The sequence below is a fragment of the Lissotriton vulgaris genome, chromosome 8, assembly GCF_964263255.1.
Source record: "Lissotriton vulgaris chromosome 8, aLisVul1.2, whole genome shotgun sequence".
NCBI lineage: Eukaryota > Metazoa > Chordata > Amphibia > Caudata > Salamandridae > Lissotriton > Lissotriton vulgaris.
The window spans coordinates 962,648,232-962,663,108 of NC_141696.1; the positions used below are offsets into that span (position 1 = coordinate 962,648,232).

Genomic DNA, 14,877 nt, shown 5'->3' on the forward strand with positions numbered 1-14,877 from the left:
ACAATGCAACGGACAGTTTCTTTTATTTTCTTGTGACCACAAATACATCATACATTTGAATATTACATGAACATATGCTAAAGCACAACATTATTATCAAAAGGTTATATTTCTGCAAAACAGCTGGTCACGTGTTTACTAAATGTGACTCAGGTGCACGTTATCATTAGTTACACTTCCACACCACAGCTACACTACCGGTGTCCTTGGCTTGTCTCGTACTGGAAGCCAAGCAATTCTCCAGTCCCTACACACCTGCCGCTTGTCAAAGCCTACCCCCTACACATTCTATGCCTCTTTGCTGCCTTTTGTACATATGTTCTGAGATACGTATTCTTGCAATGCAGGCCTGTGATTTTCCATTTCTACTGTGCCCAATTATATTTCTCCATTCTATTAAAGCTTGTATCTACTTCCCTCCCCCGGTGGCCTGACTCCATCTGCGATCTCTTTTTATTCTCCTACCAAAGACAGCTTAGGCATGTATTCCTCCATTAACACATAGATCTGTACATGTCTTTCTGCTGGTGTTTTCATTGACATGAGTAGCCCTTCTTCATTTTCAACATTGATAATAACATTCTTGCATCTAGTTGATTTTTCAACTACTTTCTCACCTTTCCTTTCACCTAGAGTCATTACTGTGCATACATTCTCCTTGACATCCTGCATTTTATTGACCAATATAGCAGTGAACATCCCTCCTAACTTCTGACTAACCCTTTTACAACATCCTACCACTATCTGAAGGACACAGAACTTTAAAAGTAGTATCACAAGAATAGACAACAAGGCCTTAAATAGTCCTGACATCTAGGAAGGTACCCAAGTGAACCACCCTGCAAGTCATACATTAGGGTACCCTCCCTTGTCCATCATCTACTTTTGTAAAGTATGTGTCCCATTCCTGGCGTCATTGGCTGATATATACATGCAAAAGGCAGTTTGAATCTTGGCACACACTCCTCCTTCCATAGCCATTATTAAATCAAACATATATCTATTTTTCATAATCATTACTTTCATCGCTCGCAGCTCTTCCTTGATTACATTGAAGCCGTCTTCAGTGGCTTTTGTGGCCTTTATTACCTCCCAGCAGGTTATCTGGAGCAAACGTGCAGTTGCTTTTACTTGAATGAACGCAAGGATGCTGCCAACGAAGATTTGGGCATCGTTAAACAGTTTGTGCTCTTGCAGGACGTCTTCCCAGGCGATAGTACCATCATACTCTGCAGCTTTCCTCCTACGAGGATGATGCAACAAGGTCATTGGATGGCTTATGGAATGGTAATGTATTTTGGAAATGTCAACTCCTGAAATAACTAATAAGGAAGTGTGCACAGTGACCCAAAAGCAGAGTCCTTGCCATCCTGAAGAAAGTCACGTATACAGCAACTCACCACAGCTCCAGTAGGCATCCATTAGGTTGGAGGTTGCCCATCGCGTGCCAGAGTTATACATTTTAATATTGCAATTGATGTTCTTCACTACCACAACTGTTCCATTTCCCTTGAAACACAAAGAGAAAATAATGGGTTTTCTACCTGCTTGAAGAGTTGAAGCAGTTTCTACCCAAGTTACCCTAGATATAGTCTCATCTCCAGTCAGTCTTAATTCCCTTCCATAGAGAAAGGGCCATGCACCCAAATGTAGTGCCATGGGGCCAATGATCATGAACTTATACTGACCAATGTACTCGTAGATATGGCCTTTCCTGGCAATCGTGGTGCCTAGGTGTTGCAGAGTCATTCTTGTAGAAAAGCATAGGTTGGGATACGCCTAAAAATCCCTGTTGCAATATTTTAGTTCACCAAGTTTCACCCATGTACCTCATAATCCCTGTCTTGGCCATTGCATCTAACTTCAATACTAACTCTTTGTGGTCTTTTAAAGCATTCATTACATCTGCTAACTCTTTCTCATATTGCGTAGTGTTTACTAAGAATGTTCCCTGTCTAACCCAAAGTGGTTGCATCTGTGTTTGCAGCCTACCTAGGAAAAAGTGTAACACACATATGGTATAATTTGAGGGTACCTCCTTAGATGAGTGTAGGTGGCATGTGGAATCAAAGAGTAAACATAACATGAAGTATTTACAGTTTGCATACCTATCTCTGTCAGGTACTGATACCACATATCTATTAAGCTAGCATGAATACTATGGGATATATTTTCTTGCTCAGGTACTGCTCTCTGCAAGCACTTAATGCTGTCGCATAACTCCATGCATGAAGTAAAATACAATTTTAATGTAGCTGCCAGCATAAGAAGACATAAAAATAAAGATAAAACAGCAATACGTAACTGTCCGCTTTTAGAGTCGACAATATACTCCATTCGTGCTTTGTACAGAGACATTGCCACTCTTGTGTCTCGCTATCCCCCTTTTGGTCCCCTTCTGTCTGTGGAAGTGTCTTGTGCAAGGAGATATCAAGTCACAAATCAATCATATAAATCCATGGTTTCCAGTCATCCACCTTCAGAGGGAGTATTCATTTCCACTGTGAAGGGACTGTCGCATCTGGGATTCTTGCATTTGTGGATGAAATTCCGCACATACACTTTCTGGCGAATGGGTATCAGACTGGTCTGCTGGGCTGAGGCAGTCTTTTCCGTTCGCAATACCTGTTTAGAGAAGAACTTGACAGGCTTCATCAACTTAGACAAATATCAGCTCATTTCATCCCCTAAAACCTCAGCTGTCTTGTGGGCATCTGTCTTTTGCCATGTTATCGTTAAAGGGGTGGACATGGGACATCCTGTCACTATTTGATGTAGCGTTAAATGGTGATCACTTCCTGGCTGATTTCTGAGGGTGCACGAAAGCCAGTGGTAGGCAGTTCAGCCATTAATTTTGCAGAGTGGCACAGAGTTTGCTTGTCTTATTCTTTAGGAAGTCATTCAGGCGCTCCACTATTCCCTTACTTTGGGGGTGATGAACAGATGATAATTTATGTTTTATTCCTTTGGCGGTGCAGATGTGTTGAAATACTGCTTTGACAAAATGGGGGTTGATCTTTGTAAGAGGATCTATCAACAAAGAGCAACATGCTCCTACCTTACTTTCTTCATCTGGTATGTAATTAGCACAGTCATGTACTTGTTCATCATAATTAACTGGGTGTACAAAGAATGTTGCAGGATTACCTGTGTGACAGTGAACCACCTGTAAAGATGGTACTGAAAGTATTGTTTTATACCCAGATGCCCTCTGAGTTGTAAAGGTGTTCTTACTTCTTCGTAAAATAGCAAATACTGCATGCTCTATATACAGCGTCAAAGGCTGTCCCATCACTGTTGTGGTGCTTTTCAGGACTGCAAACACTGCAGTTGCCAATGTTGCCAAGTCTTGCTTAGAATAGACAGGCCACTAAAAAGAGGCAGTGGAGTGGCCATTATTCTTAGAGAACACCTTTCAGTCACCTATCGCCCTGTTTCCATTCCTTCATATGAGGCCCTCCACTTCACATTTAAACTTAGTTCTAAGTTGACCTTCAAAGGCATTTTACTGTACCGACCACCATGCACTAGAAATGTTTTTTTAACAAATCTTGATAACCTTCTCGAACCCACTCTTTTAAATAAGGATTTTACTATTCTTGGAGATTTTAATTTCCATCTAGAAGATAAAGATAATAGAGGTGACGGCAGTGCTTTCAGACACCCTAGGAGCTGTAGGATTAACCCAACTAGTGCAATTCCCCACCCATGAAGCCGTGCCTATGCTGGATGGCGTTTTTACCTCAGCTCACGGGCTTACAGTGAAATAAATTCTTCCAATAACATGGTCTGACCACTCATTAATCAAGTTTAGTCTTCCATGCACCCTTGCTGGACAGGCTAGCATCATTAAGCCACCTGTCTCTTCCTGTAAAGCATGGAGTAAAGTGGATAAAAATTATTCGCAACCACCTTGAAGTTTCACCACCTCAATTTCAGGGCCACGTGGACTTAGTGGTCACCAAATACACCAATTGGGTTTCCGATGCAGTTAATGCCTCAGTTCCCACTAAAATACTGCCCTGAAACAGGACTGCCCCTTCTGCCCCCTGGTTTTCTGAAATACTTCGGAAAGAAAAACAAAACTGTTGCCGATTGGAACGTCGCTGGTGCACTAACTATCACAAGTCAGATAAGGAATATATAGGATGACCATAATGAATTACAAAAAATGTACTTATATCAGAAAAAAGGAATTACTTCACTCAACAGATTGCGACAGCCAATAACTCCCCATAGGAAATATTTTCGGTAATAAATAAACTTACCTTACCCAACAAGACAGGAAAGAAGGGCAACCAAAAGTTTTGCAATAATATTGCTGCAACTTTTAAATCTAAAGTTCTGGACATTTTTAAATCTTTTAAGGGTGGATCAGGGCCCTGTCCTTCGGCCCGAACGAACGGTCCAGACTTTGACAAAAGCAACCTGCTTAAATTCTCCCCTGTCTCTTCGGAAGAAGTAGAAAAGTATGTAAATGAAGCCAGGTCAGGATCTCTTTTAGACCCATGCCCACCAGTACTTCTTAAAGAAATAGTAGATCTGGTGAGTCCCGGGCTCGCTGACATTTTCAATTTGATATTTAACTCTGGTATCTTTCCCGTTAACTGGAAAGAAACATCCATTCACTCCTTACTAAGAAAAACACCTTAGATGCCACCAACCCTAATAACTACCGCCCTATCGCCAGACTACCAACACCAGCCAAAATAGTAGACAAAATTATGAACACTCAACTATCTCAATTTATCAGTGAAAACAATCTGCTGGATCATTCCCAGTTCGGATTTCGCAAGGAACATAGTACGGAAACGGCGCTTATTAAGGCTACCGAAGAGATCAGAGCGGCGATGGATGGAGAAGGCCCAGCTGCTCTTGTGCTCGTCTATCTATCCGCCGCTTTTGACACGGTTGATCATGTTCTTTTGCAGCAGCGGTTAGAAAATTTGGGAGTAGGTGAAACGGCCCTGGCGCTGCTGTCCTCCTTCCTAAAGGGTCGGAGATCAACGGTGTCACTTGATGGAATCGACTCAGCTCCCTACATTCTGCCGTGTGGAGTCCGACAGGGCACTTCATTAAGCCCTTCTTTGTTCAACATCTATGTCTCCAAACTGGCCCCACTGATCCGGGAATTTGGGTTCAGTCTGACGTCATATGCCAACGACACCCAGATTGTGCTAGCAGCATATAAGCATCAAGCCTCTCCCTTTTAGCAGTTTTAAAACTGTATGGGCACAATTAACAGATGGATGAGTCCACATTGCCTCAAACCTAATTCCGATAAAACTGAAGTTCTGATTTTTGGTAATGTGCAGCCAACTTGGGGCAATCTGTGGTGGCCGGCAGAGATGGGCATACCTCCCAAACCAGCAGCCAAAGTTAAGAACTTGGGTGTATGGATTGACAATAAATTAACACTCTGTCAACAGACCATTTCTATTGTCTACATATTATCCTATAAAGAAAATAAGGGAGATCCTGCGGATACCAGAAAAACGGTAGGTACTTCTCTTATCCAGTCTAAATTAGATTACTGTAATGGGCTTTATCTGAAGGCTCAGAAGCAGTGTCTAAAGAAGCTTCAGATGGTCCAAAAGTCTGCAGCACGTTTATTGTTCAATTTCCCCAGGCGCAAAGCGGTATCTAATGAAATCCGCCATCTTCACTCGCTCCCTGTACCTCAGAGCATTAAATTCAAGGCATCGTGTCTCACCTATAAGGCCTTGAATCACACAGGCCCCTCTTTTCTTCAGAACCTTTTTGTATGGTACCAACTGACCAGGCACCTACGGTCGGAGGGGGCAAGATTACTTTTAGTGGCCAGAATCCGTACTGTACACTGGGGTGACCGCAGTTTCCATTACGGCACCTCTAAACTTTGGAACTCTCTTCCATTGGAACCTAGGAATGCTAGCTCCCTAACGGGCTTTAGGAGAAAATTAAAGACCTGGCTGTTTCAGGACTGGGTGCCGAACATGTCTACTGTGGTCCTTAGCGCCAAGACACCTCAGGGTATTCGTGCGATTTTGCCAGTTTTATTAATATTAACATTAACATTAACGTGAGTTGTGACCGTTCATATTTTTTTTATATCTTTAGTTGCATTTTGTCAAACAAACATGTTATAATTGAAGAAAGAAAAGGGGAAGGGGGAAGGAGGCTGGGCTGAAACAGGTAGGGGAAAGAGTTTGGGTAAGATTTGGAATGGATAGCCATTACAAATACAGTAAGTGGTACAGCAGGTATTTTCGGAGCATTCGTAACCTGTGATAAACATCAAGGCTATACAGCAGGTAACTGACCACAGATTGACTTCTTGTTATGTTGCATATGTATCAGCTGTCAGAAGTACCATTCTTTAATGTCCAGATAGATTCAAGAAAACTAATCATCCGTTTACAGCTGTACCCATCAATGGATGGACCTGGTCATCCAGTTCAGTGACAAATTGAGGCAAAATCAGATACAATTTATACTATTACAATCGAACATAGAAACAAACAAAGAAAACTATTGTCATAACGTCACACCCCGGTCAGGATATGCAGAGGAGATATGTCACCATCACAATCATCGTCCTGTATTGGATTTATCATCCTGTCCCCTTGGTGGTTGAAGGAATTGGTGGTTATGCCTTCCCTTCCCGCGCTCTTGTACGCCCTAGGCGTGAATGAGTTGTAAACTTTCATGACGGGATCTAGCAGCATACTGTAGTGGGCAATTGGTTTGTGTCTCATGGATGTTTTTTGAGACAGTATGGCTGTCACTGTCATTCCATGACAATGGATTAGGTAAACTGGTTTGCTGTATTGAGATGTTCCTAACACTGGAGCATTTGTGATTGCATTCTTCAGCCCCCAAAAATGTTGTGTCCCTTTTATCAGTCCAGTCAATTTTATTTCCATTGGTATAAGACTCTTTTAGAGTGGTCAATAGTGGTGCTATCAGGATGGTATAATCAAATACCCACTGTCTCACATAATTGCAGAGTCTGCTGCATTTATTTTGTGATGGTGGGATAGGGTATATTTCTGATACTCTCTGCTCTGTAAGGTGTCACCCTCCTCCCGTCTATAGAGATTATCTGTCCCAGGTAGTGAACTTCTGTTTGCACATATTGTCCTTTGTCGACTTTGTATCCTTTTCTGCAAGCATGCAAAGGAGACCAATACTATTGTCCCTGCATATGTTTTCAGTAGGGCTTCACATCAAATGTTCTCCAAATACTGTAGAAGAGTGTTTTTGAATTTTACGTCTGCTAAATCCTTTTAAACTGCCCTCTTAAAGATATGTGGAGACTAACAATAGCCCTGTGGGAGATTTTTTATAGCAATACTGAGTTTTTGTGTACTTAAACCCTATTAGACACTGAGCATCTGGATGCAGCGGAAAGCTGAAAAGTAGGTGGCATCCATAGGAAGGTTTGTCAGTATGACTGATAGGTCTGGCACCACTGTAAATTCTGGAATTACTATATCGTTCATGGGGCGGAAATCTTGAATCATCCTCCAAGTTCCCACTTAGCCACTTTTATAGGAGAAATTTGAGTATTACAGTGTGATGTTCTCTCATATTTACTCCTTGTCCAAGTAACACCTGTATTGTGAGAAAGATGCATTCTTCTGCTTCTTTGGAAAAGGGAAATTGATGCACTCTGGGAAATATCACTCTGGGTTTTAGTGTGATTTTTATAGGTTCAGCGCCTTTAATCAGTCATATATCATATTGTCCTTTTGTCCACAGTGGCCCCCTTGCCATTTTATTCTCTCTAATTGTACTATCTCATGCATGTATTGGAACTGTCATATATTGCAACTGCAGTCTAATGGGAATATCCATTTGAAATACCACGGTCTCAATTGATGTGCCTATCGTCAAACATTTCTTCAACTGACATATCTCTCAGTTTTATCTTTGGATCGGTAAATGCTACTGATGCCCATGTTACATGTTTCCTGTCAAATGCGATCAAGACTGCATAACATGGCTTTATTACAAGATCAATTATATCTAGCACCATGTAAGGTTCTTCTATGGGATCCACAGGTTTTTTGGATCTGAACAATAGTTCTTTTAATATCTGCACTGTCTTCCCCAGTAGTGAGGGTGAATGCGCTTTCAAAACATATATGCCGTGCAAAAAGGCCTCACTATCCACAGAAATTGTTCTGACCTGCTTTCTTAAATTCTCATGATCTATAAGTGACAGCATCCCACCTGGAGTGATAACTTGTGTGCAACATACCCTCGACCCATCTTCCGAAAATGAAATGGTTATATTCAACTCAGGTCTCTTCTGATAAGATTGACTTGTGCCTCTTGGAAATGTAACATTGGTCCTTCAAACTGTGGGCCTCCTATTGTCATGCTCACTGATTCAGTAAAAGTAACCCTCATGACAACCTCAGAAAACCTTTGTGTATCCATTAACTTTGAGAATGTGGTAGTGTTCCTTCCTTTATACAAGATTTAGTGGCCCCAGTGTTGATCAAAAAACTATAGGGGTGACCTTCTACGGCTACCATCACAGTGGGTTCCTCATCCAATCTGTGAGTTATCAATAGGATTGGACACATAATGGTTATCTGTGAGTTTCCTCATTGTGTATAGTTGTTAGTTAATGTGCCTCCTGATATTTGGTAGTGCACCATTACTCCTCCCAACTGGACCTGTGTAGCTCCTCCTGTAGTACTTCTAACAACCTGGGGCGTTTTCTGTCACATTTGCCTGTGTTGTGCAGTCCACTGAACTTGAGGGTACCTACAGGGTTGTTGGGGAGCCCATAGCATCTGTCTTTGACCCCATCAGTCTCTGCAGAGCAACCATCCCTGCACTTGTTGGTTGTTCTTTTTCACTCTACATTCCCATGCAAAATGACCCATATTGCCACAGTAAAAAAACACTCTTGCCCTGCCCTACTTCCTCTTTGTCTTTTTCCCTCCTCTGGTGTATGGCCTTCTGAAAAACCTCCTTGTCTCTTTCCCATGTTACTTTCTGGTTGCCCTCATGATGCCTGCACCTGTACTGGCTTTGTGACATCTATTAGGGGTGCTGCTTCAAGTGGCCCTTCGGTTCTTAATTATTTACGTTTCTGGTGCACCACCTTAGCTGTAGTCATATTTGACTGCTCTGTCCTTTTCTTATTTTTTGCTTGAAATAATATATTATATAGGCTTGTATTTCTGGCCACAGTTTAGCCTTAACCCCATCTAGACTTGCTTGTATATGCGTGGGCAGTCCTCATTTCAATAAATTATATAATAGTATTGCATTGCCTCCAGAATTTACCCAGTTACATCCTAGTTCCTGTACCCATCATTCTTTCATTCTGGTGATGAATTCTCCAATGTCTTCAGCGACCCTCCCATCTCCCAGGATCCACAAAATGGAGGGCGCTGTGCGACCAACCTTCCGGCGCACTAAATGTAATTCTGTCTGCGCCCGTCCATGCCTCGAACATGCCCAGAGCCAGGAACACTGGCCCTCTGGCCACCTACAAATACACCGCCACAGAGCTCCGAGCCCTGGACCCCAGATGCCCCAACAACTGCTGCATTGCATCTCCTGGATCAACTATAGGATGTTTTACCTGCCATTGATGCTTATTCACCTGCAAGCAACTCGGAACTCCAGTCGTCACGTAAGCACTCGCCACACCCACCGCACCAACCATGGCCACCACAGAACTACCCAACGGCCTCCTGCTCAACACTCAATCACTCTGCAAACATGCCACCGCAATCTAGGATGCCATCACCACCCTCACCCCCAACGTGCTCTTCACCACAGAGACCTGGCTCAACCCCTCCTCCACCCCCGACATCGCCACTGCAATGCCCAATGGCTACAAGAGGATACACCGGGACTGAACCAACAAACATGGAGGAGGCATTGTCATCATCCACAAAGAGAGTGTAGTGTAGTTCCTATATTCCCAATAGGCTCTACGCATTGGAATAATATATCCTATAGTTTAGACGAAGACTGAGGTCGACTAAGTCTCTATCGAATATATTAGACTTTATTGTGAGTGCCAGCTAGCTCAGAGGTCACTAGAAACTTTCTCGAATTCACAAGAAGGGATTAGTTTCTGTTAACTGCATAAACATGACAACTTTGTTTCCCCAATATAAAACTGATCTTCAGAGTCGTGGAAACAATAGATATATATTTCACTTATTCAATCTTGCATGCTTTGTTTCACCAGAGTTGCAGAGAAATAGATAGACGGGCATTCTCAATAAAAGGATTTATTGAACAGTCTTCTTTCTCAAGCATAAGAAATGAACTGCTACAATCATAAAACTGGTTGTAAAATATAACGCATACTGTATAAAAAGTAGAATAAAATATTACTGTAAGACAATTGTATGGTTACTAAACCATAGAAAAATACATACATAAATAACAGAGGCTAAAAGTACTCAACTGGTGCTTCTAAAATACACCTACCCCGGTGACCTAACCTAAGCTTACTACGAGGGAAGAAGTAAGTGAGGTGTAGCATAAATGTGGTATTCTTTTGCCAAGAATCGGTCCAAGATTTCTCTTAGGGTCTAATCAGCTCCATACCTTAGTGTAGAATGGAGAGGGTCAGTCTCAGGACTCGATTTCCCAATAAAGCTTGAAAACACTGGAGCTGGATTTCTCGGCAGGAGAAATGACAGTGTCTCTCTCAGTATGTCTGCTGGAGGGTCGATTCCTTCGGCACTTGCTGTAGCAGGATGCGTCGGGCAAGTAGATAGTCAAACTGCTCCAAACCACTGTGTGTTTGCTAAGGCAAGTGTGGGCATATTTATACCTTGAAGTTGCCGAGTTTGATGTAAAGGTGGACATAATAATGTCATCAAAGAGTCCCAGTTCTTTGAAAACTCCATGAGTTCTTAGACAAGTCATTTCCCGAGCAACGGAAAATCCCTAGCTGCTGAAGCCGAGTTTTCCAAGAAATTGTTGTAGATTTTCGGACCTAGTGGAAGTATCCCTGCCGTATTTGGACTGCATGAGCTATGCCTAAATATGGTTATGATTTCTTTGCCTATATAAGGATATGGTGATTTATACCTATATAAGTGCATGATTCGGGAAAATTACAATAGGCTCCTAAAATGATACATAACAAGACCATCCGTTGCACTGCCACAGAATACGACACCACACTATTCATGGAAAACCTTAAGAATGTGGCCTAATGGCTCGGGCGTTCGACCTCGGAGCTGGGGACCCGGGCTCGAGTTTCTGCAGGGATGCTCAACATTCTGTGATTCTGGGCAAATCACTTAATCTCCCCGTGCCTAACAAAAATGAATGTGTCCGTCTGTAACATAACATGTGCTCATGTAAAGCACTCTGATACCATCCAGTCCACGCTATATAAAACTCCACCAAAAAAACTTCAAAATGAAGGAAGAATAACCAGCAGAGGCACCCTCACCCATAGAACCTCCCGACCATGCCCCGGCTTCTTCGACACTATCCCAAATTCATCGCCCCACTTGTCATTGAGTCCAAGTACTACATTGTCCTCGGTGATCTCGACTTCCACCTCAATGAGACTCCACCACATCAGGATCCAGAGATACACCCTCATATGTATCACATCCTTTTTTGCGGGACAAACACACATAATCCACCTACCACCACCCATCACCTCAGTACCAAGGAGCACCATCTACAGTGTCCCTCAAGGTTCTTCCTTCAGACCCACCCTGTTCAACGCCTCTGGCTGCCATCGTCAGAACCTATGGTCTCAACATCATTTCCTACATAGTCAACACCCAACTCATCCTCTCTCTCTCTCCGAAGACACCGCCACCACAAAAAACAACTTTCACAATTGCATCATGAATGTGGTTGAATGGATGAAGACCAACTGCTTGAAGCACCACACAGACAAGATGAAAGTGCTGATTTTTTTGGAACAACATCTCGCTGTGGATCAACATCTTGTGGCTCTTCGAACTCGGAACTACACCCATTTCGACAGACGACACCTGCAACCTTAGCATCATCCTGGACAGCAAGCTCATCATGAAACACCAGGTCAATGTAATCTCCTCTGCCTGCTTTAACACCCTTGGCATGCTCCGAAATATTCTCGGATGGCATCCTGTCAGCACCAGAAAAAACATCACTCAAGCCATAGTCACCAGCTGACTGGACTACGGTAATGCGCTTTACACAAGAATCACCACCCAACTTCTGAAGAGACTCCAGATGATGCAGAAGTCAGCTGCTAGACGCATCCTCGACCTACCCAAATGGAGTCTCACATCACCTCCCATCTCAGGAACCTCTGCTGGATCCTAATCCAGAAAAGATGCCAATTCAAGATGATGACACATGCCCTCAAGGCCCTCCATGACCAAGGACTAGCATAAATCCACAATTGACTGAACTGCCACTAGCCCTCCAAACACCAGTGCTTCATCTCCCTCCCCTCACACACACATCTGCATCCACCGAAGCTACATTGGAGATCGATTCTTCTCCTACTTTGCTGCCAAGTCCTGGACTGACCTTTCTCTTCACCTCCGTACATCATCCTCCCTTTCAGAATTTAGAAAGAAGCTCAAGACATGGCTCTTCGACTGATCCCAGAAAAAATGTACATGATCCTCTCTACCGGAATTCAGAAAGAGACTCAAGTCTGGCACTTCGACTGATGCCAGCAAGACCCTAGTGCCCGGATACCCTTGCATGTGATTAGCCACACTCTACAAATCTGAGTTGATTGATTGATTGATAATGATGAGTCAAAACTGCCAAAAGACAAAACTCTGATATCTCTCCAGCAGAAACATTATTTACTAGAGTTATCTTTCTATTTTTATTGTTGCCTGAAAACTGCTGGACACATAAGGAATTCTGCAGCAGGTACTTTTATACCCATTATATCTAAACACTATAGGCCCCCTTCCCGCTTAGCAGCAAGTGGTGGGGCATGACCCACAGACAGCTTGTGGGTTGTAAATAATTAGATTTTTGGTTAATATTTATTCTAAAAAGTTTTACTGGCTGGAAAAAATTAGATACGTTAAATCTAGTAGGTTGTGGAAATGTAGACAGTTAAGGTGACATCCACAACCCTAGTGATAAAATCTCTACTGCTTGAGTTAATCGTACATTTTTTTTCTCTTGGTCAAGGGCTACTGTGTATTTGGATTTCATACAGTAGTCTATTTTATATACCAGACTCTCAAGTGACACACAGTGTTGAAGTTCCTAGGCGACTTACCTTTTGTTCTTCATTCCCTTTGCTTTCTTAATATAATTCCTAAATGCAGCCACTGCACACCTATGGTTGCCTTTTTCCCTTTCATTTGATGTATTCAGGAACAAGGTATGCTGGGTCTGTCAGCTTCATGAGAGCTCTTTTTTCATAGCATCATCTGTTTTTTTTTAAATTTTTTACTTTGTTTATTGATTGAAATCACAGTAGTACATTACATGATTGAACGACATATTGCATGTTACATTAGAAAATTCCAGTTCAACATGAATCAAGATTATTCAGGACATATCTCCTACCGGTCTCTCTTGAATGCACATCTCCAGTTCGATCGTGAGTGATACACATAGGTCTCCTCTGTGTTTGTTCAACTGTGACCATTTCTTGTCCCATTTCTTAGGGCATCCCCTCGCCTTATAGACCTCCGTCTTTGCCAGCATACACCTGTCCATTTCTTTGACCCACAGGGTAACAAGAGGTGGGCTTTTTTCCCCCCAACCCCTAGCCACTTCTCTTTTCACCAGCGTGTATCCCAGTGTCGTGAACTGTTGTTCGATCTCCGTTACGTCAGTGGCATCCCAAATGTTCAATAATCCGAATTGTGGGGTTAGTGCTATTTCTTTTCCTAGGGCCTTGAACATGTGAGTTGACGCTCCCTCCTAGAGGGGGCATATCTTGGTGCAGGTCCACAGAGTATGGTAATTTGTGGACTGCTGGCCACACCCCCTTATACATCTATCATCAGGTTTGGACCCTATTTTGGCCAAAATCGTCCCTGTAATATATGATCGGTGGAGTATTGTAAGTTGGATCTGGTGAAATCTCTGAGTTATAGCCACCTCACGTGGAGACATTAGTGCTGTCTGCCAATCTCCATCCTCTATAGGGCCAATATCATTTTGCCAGCGCTCCCAGAGCTTCGGGAAGGTATCCGGAAGGTTATTGCTCAGTTTCTTATAGGTTAAGGATATCTCCTTAGACCTGAGGGGTCCATCAAGCATGCGATCTTCCAGAGGTGACGACTCCGGTATGTCTGCAAGAGATGGAAAAGCTGCCGGTAGTGCGTGTCTGATTTGTAAGTATCTGTATATTTCTCCCCGTGCCAACTGATACTTTTCCTGGAGCTCTCTAAAGGTCAATATCGCCCCTTTTTTGACCAGATCTCCCATTGTGGATAACCCGATGTGAGCCCATTTATCAAATCCCAACTGGTACCCTAGTCTTCCCAGTACCTGCCCAACCTAGTCGAGATGTGACTATACGCCAAATGTCCAGTGTATGTTTGGTCGGTCCGAAGAACTTCCCCTTATTTTTCTAACCCAAGCGGTCAGTCTGGTATCTATCAAGGGCATATGCTGGGTCGTCCGGAGGGTAATATATCCAATGATTAACAGTCATCAGTTGTGCAGCCCAGTGGTATTGTTGCAGGTCTGGGAGGGATATGCCCCCATCGTACCAACTTTTTTGTGAGTTTCTGCCTAGCAATTCTAGGAGCCCTTCCATCCTATAGCAGCGTGGTTGATCTCACCCTTGACAGCTTTAAAGTACGAATCTGGGACTTTGTAGGGACAGTTATGCAGAACATAGAGAAAGCAAGGAAGGGCCAGCATCTTGAAAAGTGCCATCCTCCCCACCAGCGTTAAGGGTAG

The 14,877-nt window shown here is 43.0% G+C and overlaps 1 pseudogene; it reads right to left on the reverse strand.

The window, feature by feature from the left end:
- Nucleotides 1-453: 453 nt before the first annotated feature.
- On the reverse strand, nt 454-1,275 carry LOC147698185 (uncharacterized; annotated as a pseudogene).
- Between the last annotated feature and the right edge of the window lie 13,602 nt (nt 1,276-14,877).